This window comes from Pelodiscus sinensis, chromosome 3, assembly GCF_052426305.1.
Source record: "Pelodiscus sinensis isolate ZL-2025 chromosome 3, ASM5242630v1, whole genome shotgun sequence".
In the NCBI taxonomy this organism is placed as follows: domain Eukaryota; kingdom Metazoa; phylum Chordata; order Testudines; family Trionychidae; genus Pelodiscus; species Pelodiscus sinensis.
In genome coordinates this window covers 148,674,788-148,697,682 of record NC_143054.1, presented here as the reverse complement: position 1 = coordinate 148,697,682, position 22,895 = coordinate 148,674,788, and positions in this window count along the sequence as shown.

Genomic DNA, 22,895 nt, shown 5'->3' with positions numbered 1-22,895 from the left:
AAGGAAGAATAGGGGAACATTGTGGGCCAGAGGAAGCAATTTAAGGGCATGTTGAAGGCAAACATGAAAAAGTGCAGCATTGGTATCGACCCCGTGGAGAGCAATAGTTCATGATGGGGGTGGCATAATTTGAGAGGTTCCACCGCAGCTCAGACGAGGAGAGGCAGAGAAGGAGAAAAGAGTGGTAAACCTTCCCTGTGTCCCTCCAATAGCCACCAGTACCAGTACCAGTACCAGTACCAGTACCAGTCAGCCATCAGCAGATCCACAAATAGGAGGATGGCAGGAAGATGTCCTACTTGTTATCGAGTGACCACCAAGAGATGCTGGGTAAATCCAGTAAGGGTAGGATTCAGAAGGGGGATTTAGGCTGAACATTATAGCATCTAATACTATGTCTACATTAGCACGTTTATCTAAAACTTATGTCATCCAGGAGTGTGAAAAAATGCACCCCTGAGTGACATGAGTTACACTGGATAAACTTAAAAAACAAAAAATAGTATGATAGCATTTTAAAGACTAACAAAACATGTAGATGATATCATGAGCTTTCGTGGGCACAGCCAATTTCTTCAGATGACCGGAGTGTTGGATGTCCAGAACGAAAATACACTGAAAGATGCGCCAGTGTGAACAGCACTATGTTGGCAGGAGACATTCTCCCACCAACATAGCTACCACTGCTTGTTAGGAGTGGTTTAATTATGTCAATGGGAGAGCTCTTGAAGTGGGTACATGAGAAACAAAGGACCCGTTGCAGTCCACAGGCCCTCTCAAAGGAGCTGAGGAACCCGTCTATGTCGCCCATGTCCTTCAATTGGGACACCACGAGCCTCTCCAAGCGTCTGGCAGTCCTCGGACCCTGGGGCCCATCCGCACTTTGCGCTGCCGGTGCCCCGCCGGTTCTCCACTCTGCCATGGCCAGCTCATGCTGTCACTGCCTCTCTCGGTCCTGGCGGTCTCTTTCTCGATCTTGGCGCTCCTTCTCTCGGTCCTGCCGGTCCCTCTCTCGGTCCTCTACTTCCAATTCCTTCATCCGCAGCTGGATCTCCAGCCGCCGCAGCTCCGCTGGGCTAGCTCCTGCCCTAGATGGGCTACGGCTTGCAGGCCTCCTGGGAGACGCTGTCTCAGCTCTCCAGTGGGTTCCAGCGCTCCTCCCCCTCTCTGAGCCTGACACACTCTCTGGTTGCTTCCCCTGGGGATAAGATCCTGGCCCTGTGACTGGTCATTCTCTTCCAGCTGGGCAATCAGCTGAGCCTTGGTTGCTTTCCACACAGGCAAGCCCCTCTCTCTGCACAGCTTCACCAGCTCTGCCTTCAAGAGTCGGGCGTAGGCCATTGGCCTGCTGCTCCCCTCTGTGCAGACTCACCAGTCTAGTGCTGCAGCGCCCCACGATTCCCAGGAACCGCTTCACTCTGTCTCCAGCATGCCTGGCTCCAGGGCTCTTGCTTCTACAGCACCTTGTCGCTCGCCGCTGGAAGCTCCATCCACGGGGTGCAGTGCATCCCGCTCCTGACACCAGTGTGACGGCGCGTTGGGGTTCCCCCATCTCCTGCACCACGAAATGGCACAAACAGACTCCACCAGCCAGTGGAATTGAGGGTGGTTTTTTGCTTCTCCAGGATACAGCACAGCACAGATGTAATCTGGTTACAGGAACTGGGGCTAAGAGGCCTCAGTGCCCCCCTTGAGATAGGGGAGTCCCAGCCCCCCTCCCCAGCTCCTTCTCCCCTGCTTTCCAGACGGGAACTAACTCTACCTCTCCCAGCCCTGCCCCCAGGCAGGGCAGCATTCCACCTCCCTTTGTTTCTCCCCATGGGGGGTAGCTGGTTCAACCGGTATGGTACCTTTGCATAATAAGGTTTTCCCTAATGGCTCTTGCTCCGGACAGCAGAGGTCACCACAGCCCAGCAAGTACCCCCACTACGTCACAGTGTCAAACTATTTCTTGCATTGCCTCGGAAAGGTGTGAAAAGCTTGCCAGACGCTACAGAAACCTCAACAACTAGGGTCAAACCCATGATTTGTACGGCACCTTCACGCAGAGAGAAAAAGTAAAGTTTTCATGCTCTCTGAGAGGAAAGTTGTCACAGGCACTACAGGAGTCTTGATTCGGAGCCTTTTTCGAGCGAAAAGTATGGAAAGTGGTCGAATGTGCATTAAAACACTGTATCTAGCTGCATACATTAAGGTCAACATTCTTCTATGTCTGTTTTGGTTACGATTCCGTTTTTCCTCACCCCAATCACTTGAAGTTTCTCAGAGGAGTGTGAAAAGCCTTCCGCCTGTTCTGGAGAACACAACAACGCATCTCAGCTACGAGGTATGTGCGGAACTTGCTTGCACAGAGCAAAATGCAGTCGTTCATTCCCACTGACAAGATGATTTTCAGAAGCTCGTGCTCCATTTTGCTCCATGAGCCCTCTTTTGAAAAGCGTTTTCAGCATCACCTGTCGTGTTTATCACTGTGGACTTTAGAAAACTGACTAACTGCGTATAACATTCCCCAATCAGTTTTGCTTGCGAGACACTTTTCCACACAGTGACTTCAACTGGCTCAGAAATGCGTGAAAGTCCTGACTTCCGTTCTACACACCGCAGCAACTCAGTTGACATAAAGATCAGCTCGAGACCTTGATACAGGAACCACAATGCTCACTATGTTTCAGGAGACGATTTCTGAAGCTGTAGCCCTGTACGCAATGTCCCTCATACAAGAAGTAAGTTTGAATTCATTTTTAGCTATAGCTGAGATGTTTGCACCCTGGACCGTTCGAACACTGTGACCAGCTGGATAGAACATTCCCCTAGATCAGTTCTGCTTACGAGACGTTTTCTCTGAAGGTTTCTGGTATTGCCTCAGAATTGTGTGAAAAGCCTTCCGTACGGTCTAGAGAAAGCAACAGCTCTGTTCAACTACATCTTTTGGGTGAGACTGTCATACATGGGGAAAAATGAAAGCTTTCATTTTTCCCGCAACAGAAAGCTTTCTAAAGCTCTACATGAGCCCTAATCGGGAGGCAAGTTCAGCAAACTGTACAGAGTTTGTCTATATGGGACTTAAGAAACTGTGGCTAGCTAGAAAGACTTCATTCCACATTCCCCTATAGCACTTCTAAGAAGTTGCTTTGAATTGATTTTTAACTGTAGCTGAGCTGTTTGCACCCTGGGCCATTCCAACACTGTGACCAGCTGGAAACTACATTCCGTTAGATCAGTTCTGCTTACGAGACGTTTTCTCTGAAGGTTTCTGGTATTGCCTCAGAAATGTGTGAAAAGCCTTCTGCACGGTCTAGAGAAAGCAACAGCTCTGTTCAACTACATCTGTTGGGTGGGACTGTCATACATGGGGAAAAATGAAAACTTTCATTTTCCCGCAACAGAAATCTTTCAAAAGCTCTGCATGAGCCCTCATCTGGAGATTAGGTCACCAACTACTACGGAGTTTGCCTATATGGGACTTAAGAAACTGTGGCTAGCTAGAAACACTTCTTTCTAAGAAGTTGCCTTGAATTCATTTTTTGTTGTATCTGAGCTGTTTGCACCCTGGACCGTTCGAACTGTGTGACAAGCTGGATAGAACATTCCCCTAGATCAGTTCTGCTTACGAGACGTTTTCTCTGAAGGTTTCTGGTATTACCTCAGAAATGTGTGAAAAGCCTTCCGCACGGTCTAGCGAAAGCAACAGCTCTGTTCAACTACATCTTTTGGGTGGGACTGTCATACATGGGGAAAAATGAAAGCTTTCATTTTCCCGCAACTGAAAGCTTTCAGAAGCTCTGCATGAGCCCTAATCGGGAGGCAAGTTCAGCAACCTGTACAGAGTTTGCCCAAAAGGGGCTTAAGAAACTGTGGCTAGCTGGAAAGACTTCATTCCACATTCCCCTATAGCACTTCTAAGAAGTTGGTTTGAATTGATTTTTAGCTGTAGCTGAGCTGTTTGCACCCTGGGCTATTCCAACACCGTGACCAGCTGGATACTACATTCCGCTAGATCAGTTCTGCTTACGAGACTCTGTCTCTCGAGGTTTCTGGTATTGCCTCAGAAATGTGTGAAAAGCCTTCCGCACGGTCTAGAGAAAGCAACAGCTCTGCTCAACTACATCTTTTGGGTGGGACTGTCAGACATGGGGAGAAATGGAAGCTTTCATTTTCCCGCAACTGAAAGCTTTCAAAAGCTCTGCATGTCCCCTCATCTGGAGACAAGTTCAGCAAACTGTACAGAGTTTTCCTATATGGGACTTAAGAAACTGTGGCTAGCTAGAACGATTTCATTCAACATTCCTCTATAGCACTTCTAAGAAGTTGGTTTGAATTCATTTTTAGCTGTAGCTGAGATGTTTGCACCCTGGACCGTTCGAACACTGTGACCCGCTTGATACTACATTCCGCTAGATCAGTTCTGCTTACGAGACTCTTTCTCTCGAGGTTTCTGGTATTGCCTCAGAAATAAAGCTATCATCATCTATCTTCACTTGATTGGTCAGGCAGTGCTGATGCCTGATTAATACTTCCCAATATAGATTCTGTTTTCTGAGCTGAAGGAAGAATAGGGGAACATTGTGGGCCAGAGGAAGCAATTTAAGGGCATGTTGAAGGCAAACATGAAAAAGTGCAGCATTGGTATCGACCCCGTGGAGAGCAATAGTTCATGATGGGGGTGGCATAATTTGAGAGGTTCCACCGCAGCTCAGACGAGGAGAGGCAGAGAAGGAGAAAAGAGTGGTAAACCTTCCCTGTGTCCCTCCAATAGCCACCAGTACCTGCCCCTTCTGCCATAAGAACTGCAGCTCCAGAATAGAGCTGGTCAGCCATCAACAGATCCACAAATAGGAGGATGGCAGGAAGATGTCCTACTTGTTATCGAGTGACCACCAAGAGATGCTGGGTAAATCCAGTAAGGGTAGGATTCAGAAGGGGGATTTAGGCTGAACATTATAGCATCTAATACTATGTCTACATTAGCACGTTTATCTAAAACTTATGTCATCCAGGAGTGTGAAAAAATGCACCCCTGAGTGACATGAGTTACACTGGATAAACTTAAAAAACAAAAAATAGTATGATAGCATTTTAAAGACTAACAAAACATGTAGATGATATCATGAGCTTTCGTGGGCACAGCCAATTTCTTCAGATGACCGGAGTGTTGGATGTCCAGAACGAAAATACACTGAAAGATGCGCCAGTGTGAACAGCACTATGTTGGCAGGAGACATTCTCCCACCAACATAGCTACCACTGCTTGTTAGGAGTGGTTTAATTATGTCAATGGGAGAGCTCTTGAAGTGGGTACATGAGAAACAAAGGACCCGTTGCAGTCCACAGGCCCTCTCAAAGGAGCTGAGGAACCCGTCTATGTCGCCCATGTCCTTCAATTGGGACACCACGAGCCTCTCCAAGCGTCTGGCAGTCCTCGGACCCTGGGGCCCATCCGCACTTTGCGCTGCCGGTGCCCCGCCGGTTCTCCACTCTGCCATGGCCAGCTCATGCTGTCACTGCCTCTCTCGGTCCTGGCGGTCTCTTTCTCGATCTTGGCGCTCCTTCTCTCGGTCCTGCCGGTCCCTCTCTCGGTCCTCTACTTCCAATTCCTTCATCCGCAGCTGGATCTCCAGCCGCCGCAGCTCCGCTGGGCTAGCTCCTGCCCTAGATGGGCTACGGCTTGCAGGCCTCCTGGGAGACGCTGTCTCAGCTCTCCAGTGGGTTCCAGCGCTCCTCCCCCTCTCTGAGCCTGACACACTCTCTGGTTGCTTCCCCTGGGGATAAGATCCTGGCCCTGTGACTGGTCATTCTCTTCCAGCTGGGCAATCAGCTGAGCCTTGGTTGCTTTCCACACAGGCAAGCCCCTCTCTCTGCACAGCTTCACCAGCTCTGCCTTCAAGAGTCGGGCGTAGGCCATTGGCCTGCTGCTCCCCTCTGTGCAGACTCACCAGTCTAGTGCTGCAGCGCCCCACGATTCCCAGGAACCGCTTCACTCTGTCTCCAGCATGCCTGGCTCCAGGGCTCTTGCTTCTACAGCACCTTGTCGCTCGCCGCTGGAAGCTCCATCCACGGGGTGCAGTGCATCCCGCTCCTGACACCAGTGTGACGGCGCGTTGGGGTTCCCCCATCTCCTGCACCACGAAATGGCACAAACAGACTCCACCAGCCAGTGGAATTGAGGGTGGTTTATTGCTTCTCCAGGATACAGCACAGCACAGATGTAATCTGGTTACAGGAACTGGGGCTAAGAGGCCTCAGTGCCCCCCTTGAGATAGGGGAGTCCCAGCCCCCCTCCCCAGCTCCTTCTCCCCTGCTTTCCAGACAGGAACTAACTCTACCTCTCCCAGCCCTGCCCCCAGGCAGGGCAGCATTCCACCTCCCTTTGTTTCTCCCCATGGGGGGTAGCTGGTTCAACCGGTATGGTACCTTTGCATAATAAGGTTTTCCCTAATGGCTCTTGCTCCGGACAGCAGAGGTCACCACAGCCCAGCAAGTACCCCCACTACGTCACAGTGTCAAACTATTTCTTGCATTGCCTCGGAAAGGTGTGAAAAGCTTGCCAGACGCTACAGAAACCTCAACAACTAGGGTCAAACCCATGATTTGTACGGCACCTTCACGCAGAGAGAAAAAGTAAAGTTTTCATGCTCTCTGAGAGGAAAGTTGTCACAGGCACTACAGGAGTCTTGATTCGGAGCCTTTTTCGAGCGAAAAGTATGGAAAGTGGTCGAATGTGCATTAAAACACTGTATCTAGCTGCATACATTAAGGTCAACATTCTTCTATGTCTGTTTTGGTTACGATTCCGTTTTTCCTCACCCCAATCACTTGAAGTTTCTCAGAGGAGTGTGAAAAGCCTTCCGCCTGTTCTGGAGAACACAACAACGCATCTCAGCTACGAGGTATGTGCGGAACTTGCTTGCACAGAGCAAAATGCAGTCGTTCATTCCCACTGACAAGATGATTTTCAGAAGCTCGTGCTCCATTTTGCTCCATGAGCCCTCTTTTGAAAAGCGTTTTCAGCATCACCTGTCGTGTTTATCACTGTGGACTTTAGAAAACTGACTAACTGCGTATAACATTCCCCAATCAGTTTTGCTTGCGAGACACTTTTCCACACAGTGACTTCAACTGGCTCAGAAATGCGTGAAAGTCCTGACTTCCGTTCTACACACCGCAGCAACTCAGTTGACATAAAGATCAGCTCGAGACCTTGATACAGGAACCACAATGCTCACTATGTTTCAGGAGACGATTTCTGAAGCTGTAGCCCTGTACGCAATGTCCCTCATACAAGAAGTAAGTTTGAATTCATTTTTAGCTATAGCTGAGATGTTTGCACCCTGGACCGTTCGAACACTGTGACCAGCTGGATAGAACATTCCCCTAGATCAGTTCTGCTTACGAGACGTTTTCTCTGAAGGTTTCTGGTATTGCCTCAGAATTGTGTGAAAAGCCTTCCGTACGGTCTAGAGAAAGCAACAGCTCTGTTCAACTACATCTTTTGGGTGAGACTGTCATACATGGGGAAAAATGAAAGCTTTCATTTTTCCCGCAACAGAAAGCTTTCTAAAGCTCTACATGAGCCCTAATCGGGAGGCAAGTTCAGCAAACTGTACAGAGTTTGTCTATATGGGACTTAAGAAACTGTGGCTAGCTAGAAAGACTTCATTCCACATTCCCCTATAGCACTTCTAAGAAGTTGCTTTGAATTGATTTTTAACTGTAGCTGAGCTGTTTGCACCCTGGGCCATTCCAACACTGTGACCAGCTGGAAACTACATTCCGTTAGATCAGTTCTGCTTACGAGACGTTTTCTCTGAAGGTTTCTGGTATTGCCTCAGAAATGTGTGAAAAGCCTTCTGCACGGTCTAGAGAAAGCAACAGCTCTGTTCAACTACATCTGTTGGGTGGGACTGTCATACATGGGGAAAAATGAAAACTTTCATTTTCCCGCAACAGAAATCTTTCAAAAGCTCTGCATGAGCCCTCATCTGGAGATTAGGTCACCAACTACTACGGAGTTTGCCTATATGGGACTTAAGAAACTGTGGCTAGCTAGAAACACTTCTTTCTAAGAAGTTGCCTTGAATTCATTTTTTGTTGTATCTGAGCTGTTTGCACCCTGGACCGTTCGAACTGTGTGACAAGCTGGATAGAACATTCCCCTAGATCAGTTCTGCTTACGAGACGTTTTCTCTGAAGGTTTCTGGTATTACCTCAGAAATGTGTGAAAAGCCTTCCGCACGGTCTAGCGAAAGCAACAGCTCTGTTCAACTACATCTTTTGGGTGGGACTGTCATACATGGGGAAAAATGAAAGCTTTCATTTTCCCGCAACTGAAAGCTTTCAGAAGCTCTGCATGAGCCCTAATCGGGAGGCAAGTTCAGCAACCTGTACAGAGTTTGCCCAAAAGGGGCTTAAGAAACTGTGGCTAGCTAGAAAGACTTCATTCCACATTCCCCTATAGCACTTCTAAGAAGTTGGTTTGAATTGATTTTTAGCTGTAGCTGAGCTGTTTGCACCCTGGGCTATTCCAACACCGTGACCAGCTGGATACTACATTCCGCTAGATCAGTTCTGCTTACGAGACTCTGTCTCTCGAGGTTTCTGGTATTGCCTCAGAAATGTGTGAAAAGCCTTCCGCACGGTCTAGAGACAGCAACAGCTCTGCTCAACTACATCTTTTGGGTGGGACTGTCAGACATGGGGAGAAATGGAAGCTTTCATTTTCCCGCAACTGAAAGCTTTCAAAAGCTCTGCATGTCCCCTCATCTGGAGACAAGTTCAGCAAACTGTACAGAGTTTTCCTATATGGGACTTAAGAAACTGTGGCTAGCTAGAACGATTTCATTCAACATTCCTCTATAGCACTTCTAAGAAGTTGGTTTGAATTCATTTTTAGCTGTAGCTGAGATGTTTGCACCCTGGACCGTTCGAACACTGTGACCCGCTTGATACTACATTCCGCTAGATCAGTTCTGCTTACGAGACTCTTTCTCTCGAGGTTTCTGGTATTGCCTCAGAAATAAAGCTATCATCATCTATCTTCACTTGATTGGTCAGGCAGTGCTGATGCCTGATTAATACTTCCCAATATAGATTCTGTTTTCTGAGCTGAAGGAAGAATAGGGGAACATTGTGGGCCAGAGGAAGCAATTTAAGGGCATGTTGAAGGCAAACATGAAAAAGTGCAGCATTGGTATCGACCCCGTGGAGAGCAATAGTTCATGATGGGGGTGGCATAATTTGAGAGGTTCCACCGCAGCTCAGACGAGGAGAGGCAGAGAAGGAGAAAAGAGTGGTAAACCTTCCCTGTGTCCCTCCAATAGCCACCAGTACCTGCCCCTTCTGCCATAAGAACTGCAGCTCCAGAATAGAGCTGGTCAGCCATCAGCAGATCCACAAATAGGAGGATGGCAGGAAGATGTCCTACTTGTTATCGAGTGACCACCAAGAGATGCTGGGTAAATCCAGTAAGGGTAGGATTCAGAAGGGGGATTTAGGCTGAACATTATAGCATCTAATACTATGTCTACATTAGCACGTTTATCTAAAACTTATGTCATCCAGGAGTGTGAAAAAATGCACCCCTGAGTGACATGAGTTACACTGGATAAACTTAAAAAACAAAAAATAGTATGATAGCATTTTAAAGACTAACAAAACATGTAGATGATATCATGAGCTTTCGTGGGCACAGCCAATTTCTTCAGATGACCGGAGTGTTGGATGTCCAGAACGAAAATACACTGAAAGATGCGCCAGTGTGAACAGCACTATGTTGGCAGGAGACATTCTCCCACCAACATAGCTACCACTGCTTGTTAGGAGTGGTTTAATTATGTCAATGGGAGAGCTCTTGAAGTGGGTACATGAGAAACAAAGGACCCGTTGCAGTCCACAGGCCCTCTCAAAGGAGCTGAGGAACCCGTCTATGTCGCCCATGTCCTTCAATTGGGACACCACGAGCCTCTCCAAGCGTCTGGCAGTCCTCGGACCCTGGGGCCCATCCGCACTTTGCGCTGCCGGTGCCCCGCCGGTTCTCCACTCTGCCATGGCCAGCTCATGCTGTCACTGCCTCTCTCGGTCCTGGCGGTCTCTTTCTCGATCTTGGCGCTCCTTCTCTCGGTCCTGCCGGTCCCTCTCTCGGTCCTCTACTTCCAATTCCTTCATCCGCAGCTGGATCTCCAGCCGCCGCAGCTCCGCTGGGCTAGCTCCTGCCCTAGATGGGCTACGGCTTGCAGGCCTCCTGGGAGACGCTGTCTCAGCTCTCCAGTGGGTTCCAGCGCTCCTCCCCCTCTCTGAGCCTGACACACTCTCTGGTTGCTTCCCCTGGGGATAAGATCCTGGCCCTGTGACTGGTCATTCTCTTCCAGCTGGGCAATCAGCTGAGCCTTGGTTGCTTTCCACACAGGCAAGCCCCTCTCTCTGCACAGCTTCACCAGCTCTGCCTTCAAGAGTCGGGCGTAGGCCATTGGCCTGCTGCTCCCCTCTGTGCAGACTCACCAGTCTAGTGCTGCAGCGCCCCACGATTCCCAGGAACCGCTTCACTCTGTCTCCAGCATGCCTGGCTCCAGGGCTCTTGCTTCTACAGCACCTTGTCGCTCGCCGCTGGAAGCTCCATCCACGGGGTGCAGTGCATCCCGCTCCTGACACCAGTGTGACGGCGCGTTGGGGTTCCCCCATCTCCTGCACCACGAAATGGCACAAACAGACTCCACCAGCCAGTGGAATTGAGGGTGGTTTTTTGCTTCTCCAGGATACAGCACAGCACAGATGTAATCTGGTTACAGGAACTGGGGCTAAGAGGCCTCAGTGCCCCCCTTGAGATAGGGGAGTCCCAGCCCCCCTCCCCAGCTCCTTCTCCCCTGCTTTCCAGACGGGAACTAACTCTACCTCTCCCAGCCCTGCCCCCAGGCAGGGCAGCATTCCACCTCCCTTTGTTTCTCCCCATGGGGGGTAGCTGGTTCAACCGGTATGGTACCTTTGCATAATAAGGTTTTCCCTAATGGCTCTTGCTCCGGACAGCAGAGGTCACCACAGCCCAGCAAGTACCCCCACTACGTCACAGTGTCAAACTATTTCTTGCATTGCCTCGGAAAGGTGTGAAAAGCTTGCCAGACGCTACAGAAACCTCAACAACTAGGGTCAAACCCATGATTTGTACGGCACCTTCACGCAGAGAGAAAAAGTAAAGTTTTCATGCTCTCTGAGAGGAAAGTTGTCACAGGCACTACAGGAGTCTTGATTCGGAGCCTTTTTCGAGCGAAAAGTATGGAAAGTGGTCGAATGTGCATTAAAACACTGTATCTAGCTGCATACATTAAGGTCAACATTCTTCTATGTCTGTTTTGGTTACGATTCCGTTTTTCCTCACCCCAATCACTTGAAGTTTCTCAGAGGAGTGTGAAAAGCCTTCCGCCTGTTCTGGAGAACACAACAACGCATCTCAGCTACGAGGTATGTGCGGAACTTGCTTGCACAGAGCAAAATGCAGTCGTTCATTCCCACTGACAAGATGATTTTCAGAAGCTCGTGCTCCATTTTGCTCCATGAGCCCTCTTTTGAAAAGCGTTTTCAGCATCACCTGTCGTGTTTATCACTGTGGACTTTAGAAAACTGACTAACTGCGTATAACATTCCCCAATCAGTTTTGCTTGCGAGACACTTTTCCACACAGTGACTTCAACTGGCTCAGAAATGCGTGAAAGTCCTGACTTCCGTTCTACACACCGCAGCAACTCAGTTGACATAAAGATCAGCTCGAGACCTTGATACAGGAACCACAATGCTCACTATGTTTCAGGAGACGATTTCTGAAGCTGTAGCCCTGTACGCAATGTCCCTCATACAAGAAGTAAGTTTGAATTCATTTTTAGCTATAGCTGAGATGTTTGCACCCTGGACCGTTCGAACACTGTGACCAGCTGGATAGAACATTCCCCTAGATCAGTTCTGCTTACGAGACGTTTTCTCTGAAGGTTTCTGGTATTGCCTCAGAATTGTGTGAAAAGCCTTCCGTACGGTCTAGAGAAAGCAACAGCTCTGTTCAACTACATCTTTTGGGTGAGACTGTCATACATGGGGAAAAATGAAAGCTTTCATTTTTCCCGCAACAGAAAGCTTTCTAAAGCTCTACATGAGCCCTAATCGGGAGGCAAGTTCAGCAAACTGTACAGAGTTTGTCTATATGGGACTTAAGAAACTGTGGCTAGCTAGAAAGACTTCATTCCACATTCCCCTATAGCACTTCTAAGAAGTTGCTTTGAATTGATTTTTAACTGTAGCTGAGCTGTTTGCACCCTGGGCCATTCCAACACTGTGACCAGCTGGAAACTACATTCCGTTAGATCAGTTCTGCTTACGAGACGTTTTCTCTGAAGGTTTCTGGTATTGCCTCAGAAATGTGTGAAAAGCCTTCTGCACGGTCTAGAGAAAGCAACAGCTCTGTTCAACTACATCTGTTGGGTGGGACTGTCATACATGGGGAAAAATGAAAACTTTCATTTTCCCGCAACAGAAATCTTTCAAAAGCTCTGCATGAGCCCTCATCTGGAGATTAGGTCACCAACTACTACGGAGTTTGCCTATATGGGACTTAAGAAACTGTGGCTAGCTAGAAACACTTCTTTCTAAGAAGTTGCCTTGAATTCATTTTTTGTTGTATCTGAGCTGTTTGCACCCTGGACCGTTCGAACTGTGTGACAAGCTGGATAGAACATTCCCCTAGATCAGTTCTGCTTACGAGACGTTTTCTCTGAAGGTTTCTGGTATTACCTCAGAAATGTGTGAAAAGCCTTCCGCACGGTCTAGCGAAAGCAACAGCTCTGTTCAACTACATCTTTTGGGTGGGACTGTCATACATGGGGAAAAATGAAAGCTTTCATTTTCCCGCAACTGAAAGCTTTCAGAAGCTCTGCATGAGCCCTAATCGGGAGGCAAGTTCAGCAACCTGTACAGAGTTTGCCCAAAAGGGGCTTAAGAAACTGTGGCTAGCTAGAAAGACTTCATTCCACATTCCCCTATAGCACTTCTAAGAAGTTGGTTTGAATTGATTTTTAGCTGTAGCTGAGCTGTTTGCACCCTGGGCTATTCCAACACCGTGACCAGCTGGATACTACATTCCGCTAGATCAGTTCTGCTTACGAGACTCTGTCTCTCGAGGTTTCTGGTATTGCCTCAGAAATGTGTGAAAAGCCTTCCGCACGGTCTAGAGAAAGCAACAGCTCTGCTCAACTACATCTTTTGGGTGGGACTGTCAGACATGGGGAGAAATGGAAGCTTTCATTTTCCCGCAACTGAAAGCTTTCAAAAGCTCTGCATGTCCCCTCATCTGGAGACAAGTTCAGCAAACTGTACAGAGTTTTCCTATATGGGACTTAAGAAACTGTGGCTAGCTAGAACGATTTCATTCAACATTCCTCTATAGCACTTCTAAGAAGTTGGTTTGAATTCATTTTTAGCTGTAGCTGAGATGTTTGCACCCTGGACCGTTCGAACACTGTGACCCGCTTGATACTACATTCCGCTAGATCAGTTCTGCTTACGAGACTCTTTCTCTCGAGGTTTCTGGTATTGCCTCAGAAATAAAGCTATCATCATCTATCTTCACTTGATTGGTCAGGCAGTGCTGATGCCTGATTAATACTTCCCAATATAGATTCTGTTTTCTGAGCTGAAGGAAGAATAGGGGAACATTGTGGGCCAGAGGAAGCAATTTAAGGGCATGTTGAAGGCAAACATGAAAAAGTGCAGCATTGGTATCGACCCCATGGAGAGCAATAGTTCATGATGGGGGTGGCATAATTTGAGAGGTTCCACCGCAGCTCAGACGAGGAGAGGCAGAGAAGGAGAAAAGAGTGGTAAACCTTCCCTGTGTCCCTCCAATAGCCACCAGTACCTGCCCCTTCTGCCATAAGAACTGCAGCTCCAGAATAGAGCTGGTCAGCCATCAACAGATCCACAAATAGGAGGATGGCAGGAAGATGTCCTACTTGTTATCGAGTGACCACCAAGAGATGCTGGGTAAATCCAGTAAGGGTAGGATTCAGAAGGGGGATTTAGGCTGAACATTATAGCATCTAATACTATGTCTACATTAGCACGTTTATCTAAAACTTATGTCATCCAGGAGTGTGAAAAAATGCACCCCTGAGTGACATGAGTTACACTGGATAAACTTAAAAAACAAAAAATAGTATGATAGCATTTTAAAGACTAACAAAACATGTAGATGATATCATGAGCTTTCGTGGGCACAGCCAATTTCTTCAGATGACCGGAGTGTTGGATGTCCAGAACGAAAATACACTGAAAGATGCGCCAGTGTGAACAGCACTATGTTGGCAGGAGACATTCTCCCACCAACATAGCTACCACTGCTTGTTAGGAGTGGTTTAATTATGTCAATGGGAGAGCTCTTGAAGTGGGTACATGAGAAACAAAGGACCCGTTGCAGTCCACAGGCCCTCTCAAAGGAGCTGAGGAACCCGTCTATGTCGCCCATGTCCTTCAATTGGGACACCACGAGCCTCTCCAAGCGTCTGGCAGTCCTCGGACCCTGGGGCCCATCCGCACTTTGCGCTGCCGGTGCCCCGCCGGTTCTCCACTCTGCCATGGCCAGCTCATGCTGTCACTGCCTCTCTCGGTCCTGGCGGTCTCTTTCTCGATCTTGGCGCTCCTTCTCTCGGTCCTGCCGGTCCCTCTCTCGGTCCTCTACTTCCAATTCCTTCATCCGCAGCTGGATCTCCAGCCGCCGCAGCTCCGCTGGGCTAGCTCCTGCCCTAGATGGGCTACGGCTTGCAGGCCTCCTGGGAGACGCTGTCTCAGCTCTCCAGTGGGTTCCAGCGCTCCTCCCCCTCTCTGAGCCTGACACACTCTCTGGTTGCTTCCCCTGGGGATAAGATCCTGGCCCTGTGACTGGTCATTCTCTTCCAGCTGGGCAATCAGCTGAGCCTTGGTTGCTTTCCACACAGGCAAGCCCCTCTCTCTGCACAGCTTCACCAGCTCTGCCTTCAAGAGTCGGGCGTAGGCCATTGGCCTGCTGCTCCCCTCTGTGCAGACTCACCAGTCTAGTGCTGCAGCGCCCCACGATTCCCAGGAACCGCTTCACTCTGTCTCCAGCATGCCTGGCTCCAGGGCTCTTGCTTCTACAGCACCTTGTCGCTCGCCGCTGGAAGCTCCATCCACGGGGTGCAGTGCATCCCGCTCCTGACACCAGTGTGACGGCGCGTTGGGGTTCCCCCATCTCCTGCACCACGAAATGGCACAAACAGACTCCACCAGCCAGTGGAATTGAGGGTGGTTTTTTGCTTCTCCAGGATACAGCACAGCACAGATGTAATCTGGTTACAGGAACTGGGGCTAAGAGGCCTCAGTGCCCCCCTTGAGATAGGGGAGTCCCAGCCCCCCTCCCCAGCTCCTTCTCCCCTGCTTTCCAGACGGGAACTAACTCTACCTCTCCCAGCCCTGCCCCCAGGCAGGGCAGCATTCCACCTCCCTTTGTTTCTCCCCATGGGGGGTAGCTGGTTCAACCGGTATGGTACCTTTGCATAATAAGGTTTTCCCTAATGGCTCTTGCTCCGGACAGCAGAGGTCACCACAGCCCAGCAAGTACCCCCACTACGTCACAGTGTCAAACTATTTCTTGCATTGCCTCGGAAAGGTGTGAAAAGCTTGCCAGACGCTACAGAAACCTCAACAACTAGGGTCAAACCCATGATTTGTACGGCACCTTCACGCAGAGAGAAAAAGTAAAGTTTTCATGCTCTCTGAGAGGAAAGTTGTCACAGGCACTACAGGAGTCTTGATTCGGAGCCTTTTTCGAGCGAAAAGTATGGAAAGTGGTCGAATGTGCATTAAAACACTGTATCTAGCTGCATACATTAAGGTCAACATTCTTCTATGTCTGTTTTGGTTACGATTCCGTTTTTCCTCACCCCAATCACTTGAAGTTTCTCAGAGGAGTGTGAAAAGCCTTCCGCCTGTTCTGGAGAACACAACAACGCATCTCAGCTACGAGGTATGTGCGGAACTTGCTTGCACAGAGCAAAATGCAGTCGTTCATTCCCACTGACAAGATGATTTTCAGAAGCTCGTGCTCCATTTTGCTCCATGAGCCCTCTTTTGAAAAGCGTTTTCAGCATCACCTGTCGTGTTTATCACTGTGGACTTTAGAAAACTGACTAACTGCGTATAACATTCCCCAATCAGTTTTGCTTGCGAGACACTTTTCCACACAGTGACTTCAACTGGCTCAGAAATGCGTGAAAGTCCTGACTTCCGTTCTACACACCGCAGCAACTCAGTTGACATAAAGATCAGCTCGAGACCTTGATACAGGAACCACAATGCTCACTATGTTTCAGGAGACGATTTCTGAAGCTGTAGCCCTGTACGCAATGTCCCTCATACAAGAAGTAAGTTTGAATTCATTTTTAGCTATAGCTGAGATGTTTGCACCCTGGACCGTTCGAACACTGTGACCAGCTGGATAGAACATTCCCCTAGATCAGTTCTGCTTACGAGACGTTTTCTCTGAAGGTTTCTGGTATTGCCTCAGAATTGTGTGAAAAGCCTTCCGTACGGTCTAGAGAAAGCAACAGCTCTGTTCAACTACATCTTTTGGGTGAGACTGTCATACATGGGGAAAAATGAAAGCTTTCATTTTTCCCGCAACAGAAAGCTTTCTAAAGCTCTACATGAGCCCTAATCGGGAGGCAAGTTCAGCAAACTGTACAGAGTTTGTCTATATGGGACTTAAGAAACTGTGGCTAGCTAGAAAGACTTCATTCCACATTCCCCTATAGCACTTCTAAGAAGTTGCTTTGAATTGATTTTTAACTGTAGCTGAGCTGTTTGCACCCTGGGCCATTCCAACACTGTGACCAGCTGGAAACTACATTCCGTTAGATCAGTTCTGCTTACGAGACGTTTTCTCTGAAGGTTTCTGGTATTGCCTCAGAAATGTGTGAAAAGCCTTCTGCACGGTCTAGAGAAAGCAACAGCTCTGTTCAACTACATCTGTTGGGTGGGACTGTCATACATGGGGAAAAATGAAAACTTTCATTTTCCCGCAACAGAAATCTTTCAAAAGCTCTGCATGAGCCCTCATCTGGAGATTAGGTCACCAACTACTACGGAGTTTGCCTATATGGGACTTAAGAAACTGTGGCTAGCTAGAAACACTTCTTTCTAAGAAGTTGCCTTGAATTCATTTTTTGTTGTATCTGAGCTGTTTGCACCCTGGACCGTTCGAACTGTGTGACAAGCTGGATAGAACATTCCCCTAGATCAGTTCTGCTTACGAGACGTTTTCTCTGAAGGTTTCTGGTATTACCTCAGAAATGTGTGAAAAGCCTTCCGCACGGTCTAGCGAAAGCAACAGCTCTGTTCAACTACATCTTTTGGGTGGGACTGTCATACATGGGGAAAAATGAAAGCTTTCATTTTCCCGCAACTGAAAGCTTTCAGAAGCTCTGCATGAGCCCTAATCGGGAGGCAAGTTCAGCAACCTGTACAGAGTTTGCCCAAAAGGGGCTTAAGAAACTGTGGCTAGCTGGAAAGACTTCATTCCACATTCCCCTATAGCACTTCTAAGAAGTTGGTTTGAATTGATTTTTAGCTGTAGCTGAGCTGTTTGCACCCTGGGCTATTCCAACACCGTGACCAGCTGGATACTACATTCCGCTAGATCAGTTCTGCTTACGAGACTCTGTCTCTCGAGGTTTCTGGTATTGCCTCAGAAATGTGTGAAAAGCCTTCCGCACGGTCTAGAGAAAGCAACAGCTCTGCTCAACTACATCTTTTGGGTGGGACTGTCAGACATGGGGAGAAATGGAAGCTTTCATTTTCCCGCAACTGAAAGCTTTCAAAAGCTCTGCATGTCCCCTCATCTGGAGACAAGTTCAGCAAACTGTACAGAGTTTTCCTATATGGGACTTAAGAAACTGTGGCTAGCTAGAACGATTTCATTCAACATTCCTCTATAGCACTTCTAAGAAGTTGGTTTGAATTCATTTTTAGCTGTAGCTGAGATGTTTGCACCCTGGACCGTTCGAACACTGTGACCCGCTTGATACTACATTCCGCTAGATCAGTTCTGCTTACGAGACTCTTTCTCTCGAGGTTTCTGGTATTGCCTCAGAAATAAAGCTATCATCATCTATCTTCACTTGATTGGTCAGGCAGTGCTGATGCCTGATTAATACTTCCCAATATAGATTCTGTTTTCTGAGCTGAAGGAAGAATAGGGGAACATTGTGGGCCAGAGGAAGCAATTTAAGGGCATGTTGAAGGCAAACATGAAAAAGTGCAGCATTGGTATCGACCCCATGGAGAGCAATAGTTCATGATGGGGGTGGCATAATTTGAGAGGTTCCACCGCAGCTCAGACGAGGAGAGGCAGAGAAGGAGAAAAGAGTGGTAAACCTTCCCTGTGTCCCTCCAATAGCCACCAGTACCTGCCCCTTCTGCCATAAGAACTGCAGCTCCAGAATAGAGCTGGTCAGCCATCAACAGATCCACAAATAGGAGGATGGCAGGAAGATGTCCTACTTGTTATCGAGTGACCACCAAGAGATGCTGGGTAAATCCAGTAAGGGTAGGATTCAGAAGGGGGATTTAGGCTGAACATTATAGCATCTAATACTATGTCTACATTAGCACGTTTATCTAAAACTTATGTCATCCAGGAGTGTGAAAAAATGCACCCCTGAGTGACATGAGTTACACTGGATAAACTTAAAAAACAAAAAATAGTATGATAGCATTTTAAAGACTAACAAAACATGTAGATGATATCATGAGCTTTCGTGGGCACAGCCAATTTCTTCAGATGACCGGAGTGTTGGATGTCCAGAACGAAAATACACTGAAAGATGCGCCAGTGTGAACAGCACTATGTTGGCAGGAGACATTCTCCCACCAACATAGCTACCACTGCTTGTTAGGAGTGGTTTAATTATGTCAATGGGAGAGCTCTTGAAGTGGGTACATGAGAAACAAAGGACCCGTTGCAGTCCACAGGCCCTCTCAAAGGAGCTGAGGAACCCGTCTATGTCGCCCATGTCCTTCAATTGGGACACCACGAGCCTCTCCAAGCGTCTGGCAGTCCTCGGACCCTGGGGCCCATCCGCACTTTGCGCTGCCGGTGCCCCGCCGGTTCTCCACTCTGCCATGGCCAGCTCATGCTGTCACTGCCTCTCTCGGTCCTGGCGGTCTCTTTCTCGATCTTGGCGCTCCTTCTCTCGGTCCTGCCGGTCCCTCTCTCGGTCCTCTACTTCCAATTCCTTCATCCGCAGCTGGATCTCCAGCCGCCGCAGCTCCGCTGGGCTGGCTCCTGCCCTAGATGGGCTACGGCTTGCAGGCCTCCTGGGAGACGCTGTCTCAGCTCTCCAGTGGGTTCCAGCGCTCCTCCCCCTCTCTGAGCCTGACACACTCTCTGGTTGCTTCCCCTGGGGATAAGATCCTGGCCCTGTGACTGGTCATTCTCTTCCAGCTGGGCAATCAGCTGAGCCTTGGTTGCTTTCCACACAGGCAAGCCCCTCTCTCTGCACAGCTTCACCAGCTCTGCCTTCAAGAGTCGGGCGTAGGCCATTGGCCTGCTGCTCCCCTCTGTGCAGACTCACCAGTCTAGTGCTGCAGCGCCCCACGATTCCCAGGAACCGCTTCACTCTGTCTCCAGCATGCCTGGCTCCAGGGCTCTTGCTTCTACAGCACCTTGTCGCTCGCCGCTGGAAGCTCCATCCACGGGGTGCAGTGCATCCCGCTCCTGACACCAGTGTGACGGCGCGTTGGGGTTCCCCCATCTCCTGCACCACGAAATGGCACAAACAGACTCCACCAGCCAGTGGAATTGAGGGTGGTTTTTTGCTTCTCCAGGATACAGCACAGCACAGATGTAATCTGGTTACAGGAACTGGGGCTAAGAGGCCTCAGTGCCCCCCTTGAGATAGGGGAGTCCCAGCCCCCCTCCCCAGCTCCTTCTCCCCTGCTTTCCAGACGGGAACTAACTCTACCTCTCCCAGCCCTGCCCCCAGGCAGGGCAGCATTCCACCTCCCTTTGTTTCTCCCCATGGGGGGTAGCTGGTTCAACCGGTATGGTACCTTTGCATAATAAGGTTTTCCCTAATGGCTCTTGCTCCGGACAGCAGAGGTCACCACAGCCCAGCAAGTACCCCCACTACGTCACAGTGTCAAACTATTTCTTGCATTGCCTCGGAAAGGTGTGAAAAGCTTGCCAGACGCTACAGAAACCTCAACAACTAGGGTCAAACCCATGATTTGTACGGCACCTTCACGCAGAGAGAAAAAGTAAAGTTTTCATGCTCTCTGAGAGGAAAGTTGTCACAGGCACTACAGGAGTCTTGATTCGGAGCCTTTTTCGAGCGAAAAGTATGGAAAGTGGTCGAATGTGCATTAAAACACTGTATCTAGCTGCATACATTAAGGTCAACATTCTTCTATGTCTGTTTTGGTTACGATTCCGTTTTTCCTCACCCCAATCACTTGAAGTTTCTCAGAGGAGTGTGAAAAGCCTTCCGCCTGTTCTGGAGAACACAACAACGCATCTCAGCTACGAGGTATGTGCGGAACTTGCTTGCACAGAGCAAAATGCAGTCGTTCATTCCCACTGACAAGATGATTTTCAGAAGCTCGTGCTCCATTTTGCTCCATGAGCCCTCTTTTGAAAAGCGTTTTCAGCATCACCTGTCGTGTTTATCACTGTGGACTTTAGAAAACTGACTAACTGCGTATAACATTCCCCAATCAGTTTTGCTTGCGAGACACTTTTCCACACAGTGACTTCAACTGGCTCAGAAATGCGTGAAAGTCCTGACTTCCGTTCTACACACCGCAGCAACTCAGTTGACATAAAGATCAGCTCGAGACCTTGATACAGGAACCACAATGCTCACTATGTTTCAGGAGACGATTTCTGAAGCTGTAGCCCTGTACGCAATGTCCCTCATACAAGAAGTAAGTTTGAATTCATTTTTAGCTATAGCTGAGATGTTTGCACCCTGGACCGTTCGAACACTGTGACCAGCTGGATAGAACATTCCCCTAGATCAGTTCTGCTTACGAGACGTTTTCTCTGAAGGTTTCTGGTATTGCCTCAGAATTGTGTGAAAAGCCTTCCGTACGGTCTAGAGAAAGCAACAGCTCTGTTCAACTACATCTTTTGGGTGAGACTGTCATACATGGGGAAAAATGAAAGCTTTCATTTTTCCCGCAACAGAAAGCTTTCTAAAGCTCTACATGAGCCCTAATCGGGAGGCAAGTTCAGCAAACTGTACAGAGTTTGTCTATATGGGACTTAAGAAACTGTGGCTAGCTAGAAAGACTTCATTCCACATTCCCCTATAGCACTTCTAAGAAGTTGCTTTGAATTGATTTTTAACTGTAGCTGAGCTGTTTGCACCCTGGGCCATTCCAACACTGTGACCAGCTGGAAACTACATTCCGTTAGATCAGTTCTGCTTACGAGACGTTTTCTCTGAAGGTTTCTGGTATTGCCTCAGAAATGTGTGAAAAGCCTTCTGCACGGTCTAGAGAAAGCAACAGCTCTGTTCAACTATATCTGTTGGGTGGGACTGTCATACATGGGGAAAAATGAAAACTTTCATTTTCCCGCAACAGAAATCTTTCAAAAGCTCTGCATGAGCCCTCATCTGGAGATTAGGTCACCAACTACTACGGAGTTTGCCTATATGGGACTTAAGAAACTGTGGCTAGCTAGAAACACTTCTTTCTAAGAAGTTGCCTTGAATTCATTTTTTGTTGTATCTGAGCTGTTTGCACCCTGGACCGTTCGAACTGTGTGACAAGCTGGATAGAACATTCCCCTAGATCAGTTCTGCTTACGAGACGTTTTCTCTGAAGGTTTCTGGTATTACCTCAGAAATGTGTGAAAAGCCTTCCGCACGGTCTAGCGAAAGCAACAGCTCTGTTCAACTACATCTTTTGGGTGGGACTGTCATACATGGGGAAAAATGAAAGCTTTCATTTTCCCGCAACTGAAAGCTTTCAGAAGCTCTGCATGAGCCCTAATCGGGAGGCAAGTTCAGCAACCTGTACAGAGTTTGCCCAAAAGGGGCTTAAGAAACTGTGGCTAGCTAGAAAGACTTCATTCCACATTCCCCTATAGCACTTCTAAGAAGTTGGTTTGAATTGATTTTTAGCTGTAGCTGAGCTGTTTGCACCCTGGGCTATTCCAACACCGTGACCAGCTGGATACTACATTCCGCTAGATCAGTTCTGCTTACGAGACTCTGTCTCTCGAGGTTTCTGGTATTGCCTCAGAAATGTGTGAAAAGCCTTCCGCACGGTCTAGAGACAGCAACAGCTCTGCTCAACTACATCTTTTGGGTGGGACTGTCAGACATGGGGAGAAATGGAAGCTTTCATTTTCCCGCAACTGAAAGCTTTCAAAAGCTCTGCATGTCCCCTCATCTGGAGACAAGTTCAGCAAACTGTACAGAGTTTTCCTATATGGGACTTAAGAAACTGTGGCTAGCTAGAACGATTTCATTCAACATTCCTCTATAGCACTTCTAAGAAGTTGGTTTGAATTCATTTTTAGCTGTAGCTGAGATGTTTGCACCCTGGACCGTTCGAACACTGTGACCCGCTTGATACTACATTCCGCTAGATCAGTTCTGCTTACGAGACTCTTTCTCTCGAGGTTTCTGGTATTGCCTCAGAAATAAAGCTATCATCATCTATCTTCACTTGATTGGTCAGGCAGTGCTGATGCCTGATTAATACTTCCCAATATAGATTCTGTTTTCTGAGCTGAAGGAAGAATAGGGGAACATTGTGGGCCAGAGGAAGCAATTTAAGGGCATGTTGAAGGCAAACATGAAAAAGTGCAGCATTGGTATCGACCCCGTGGAGAGCAATAG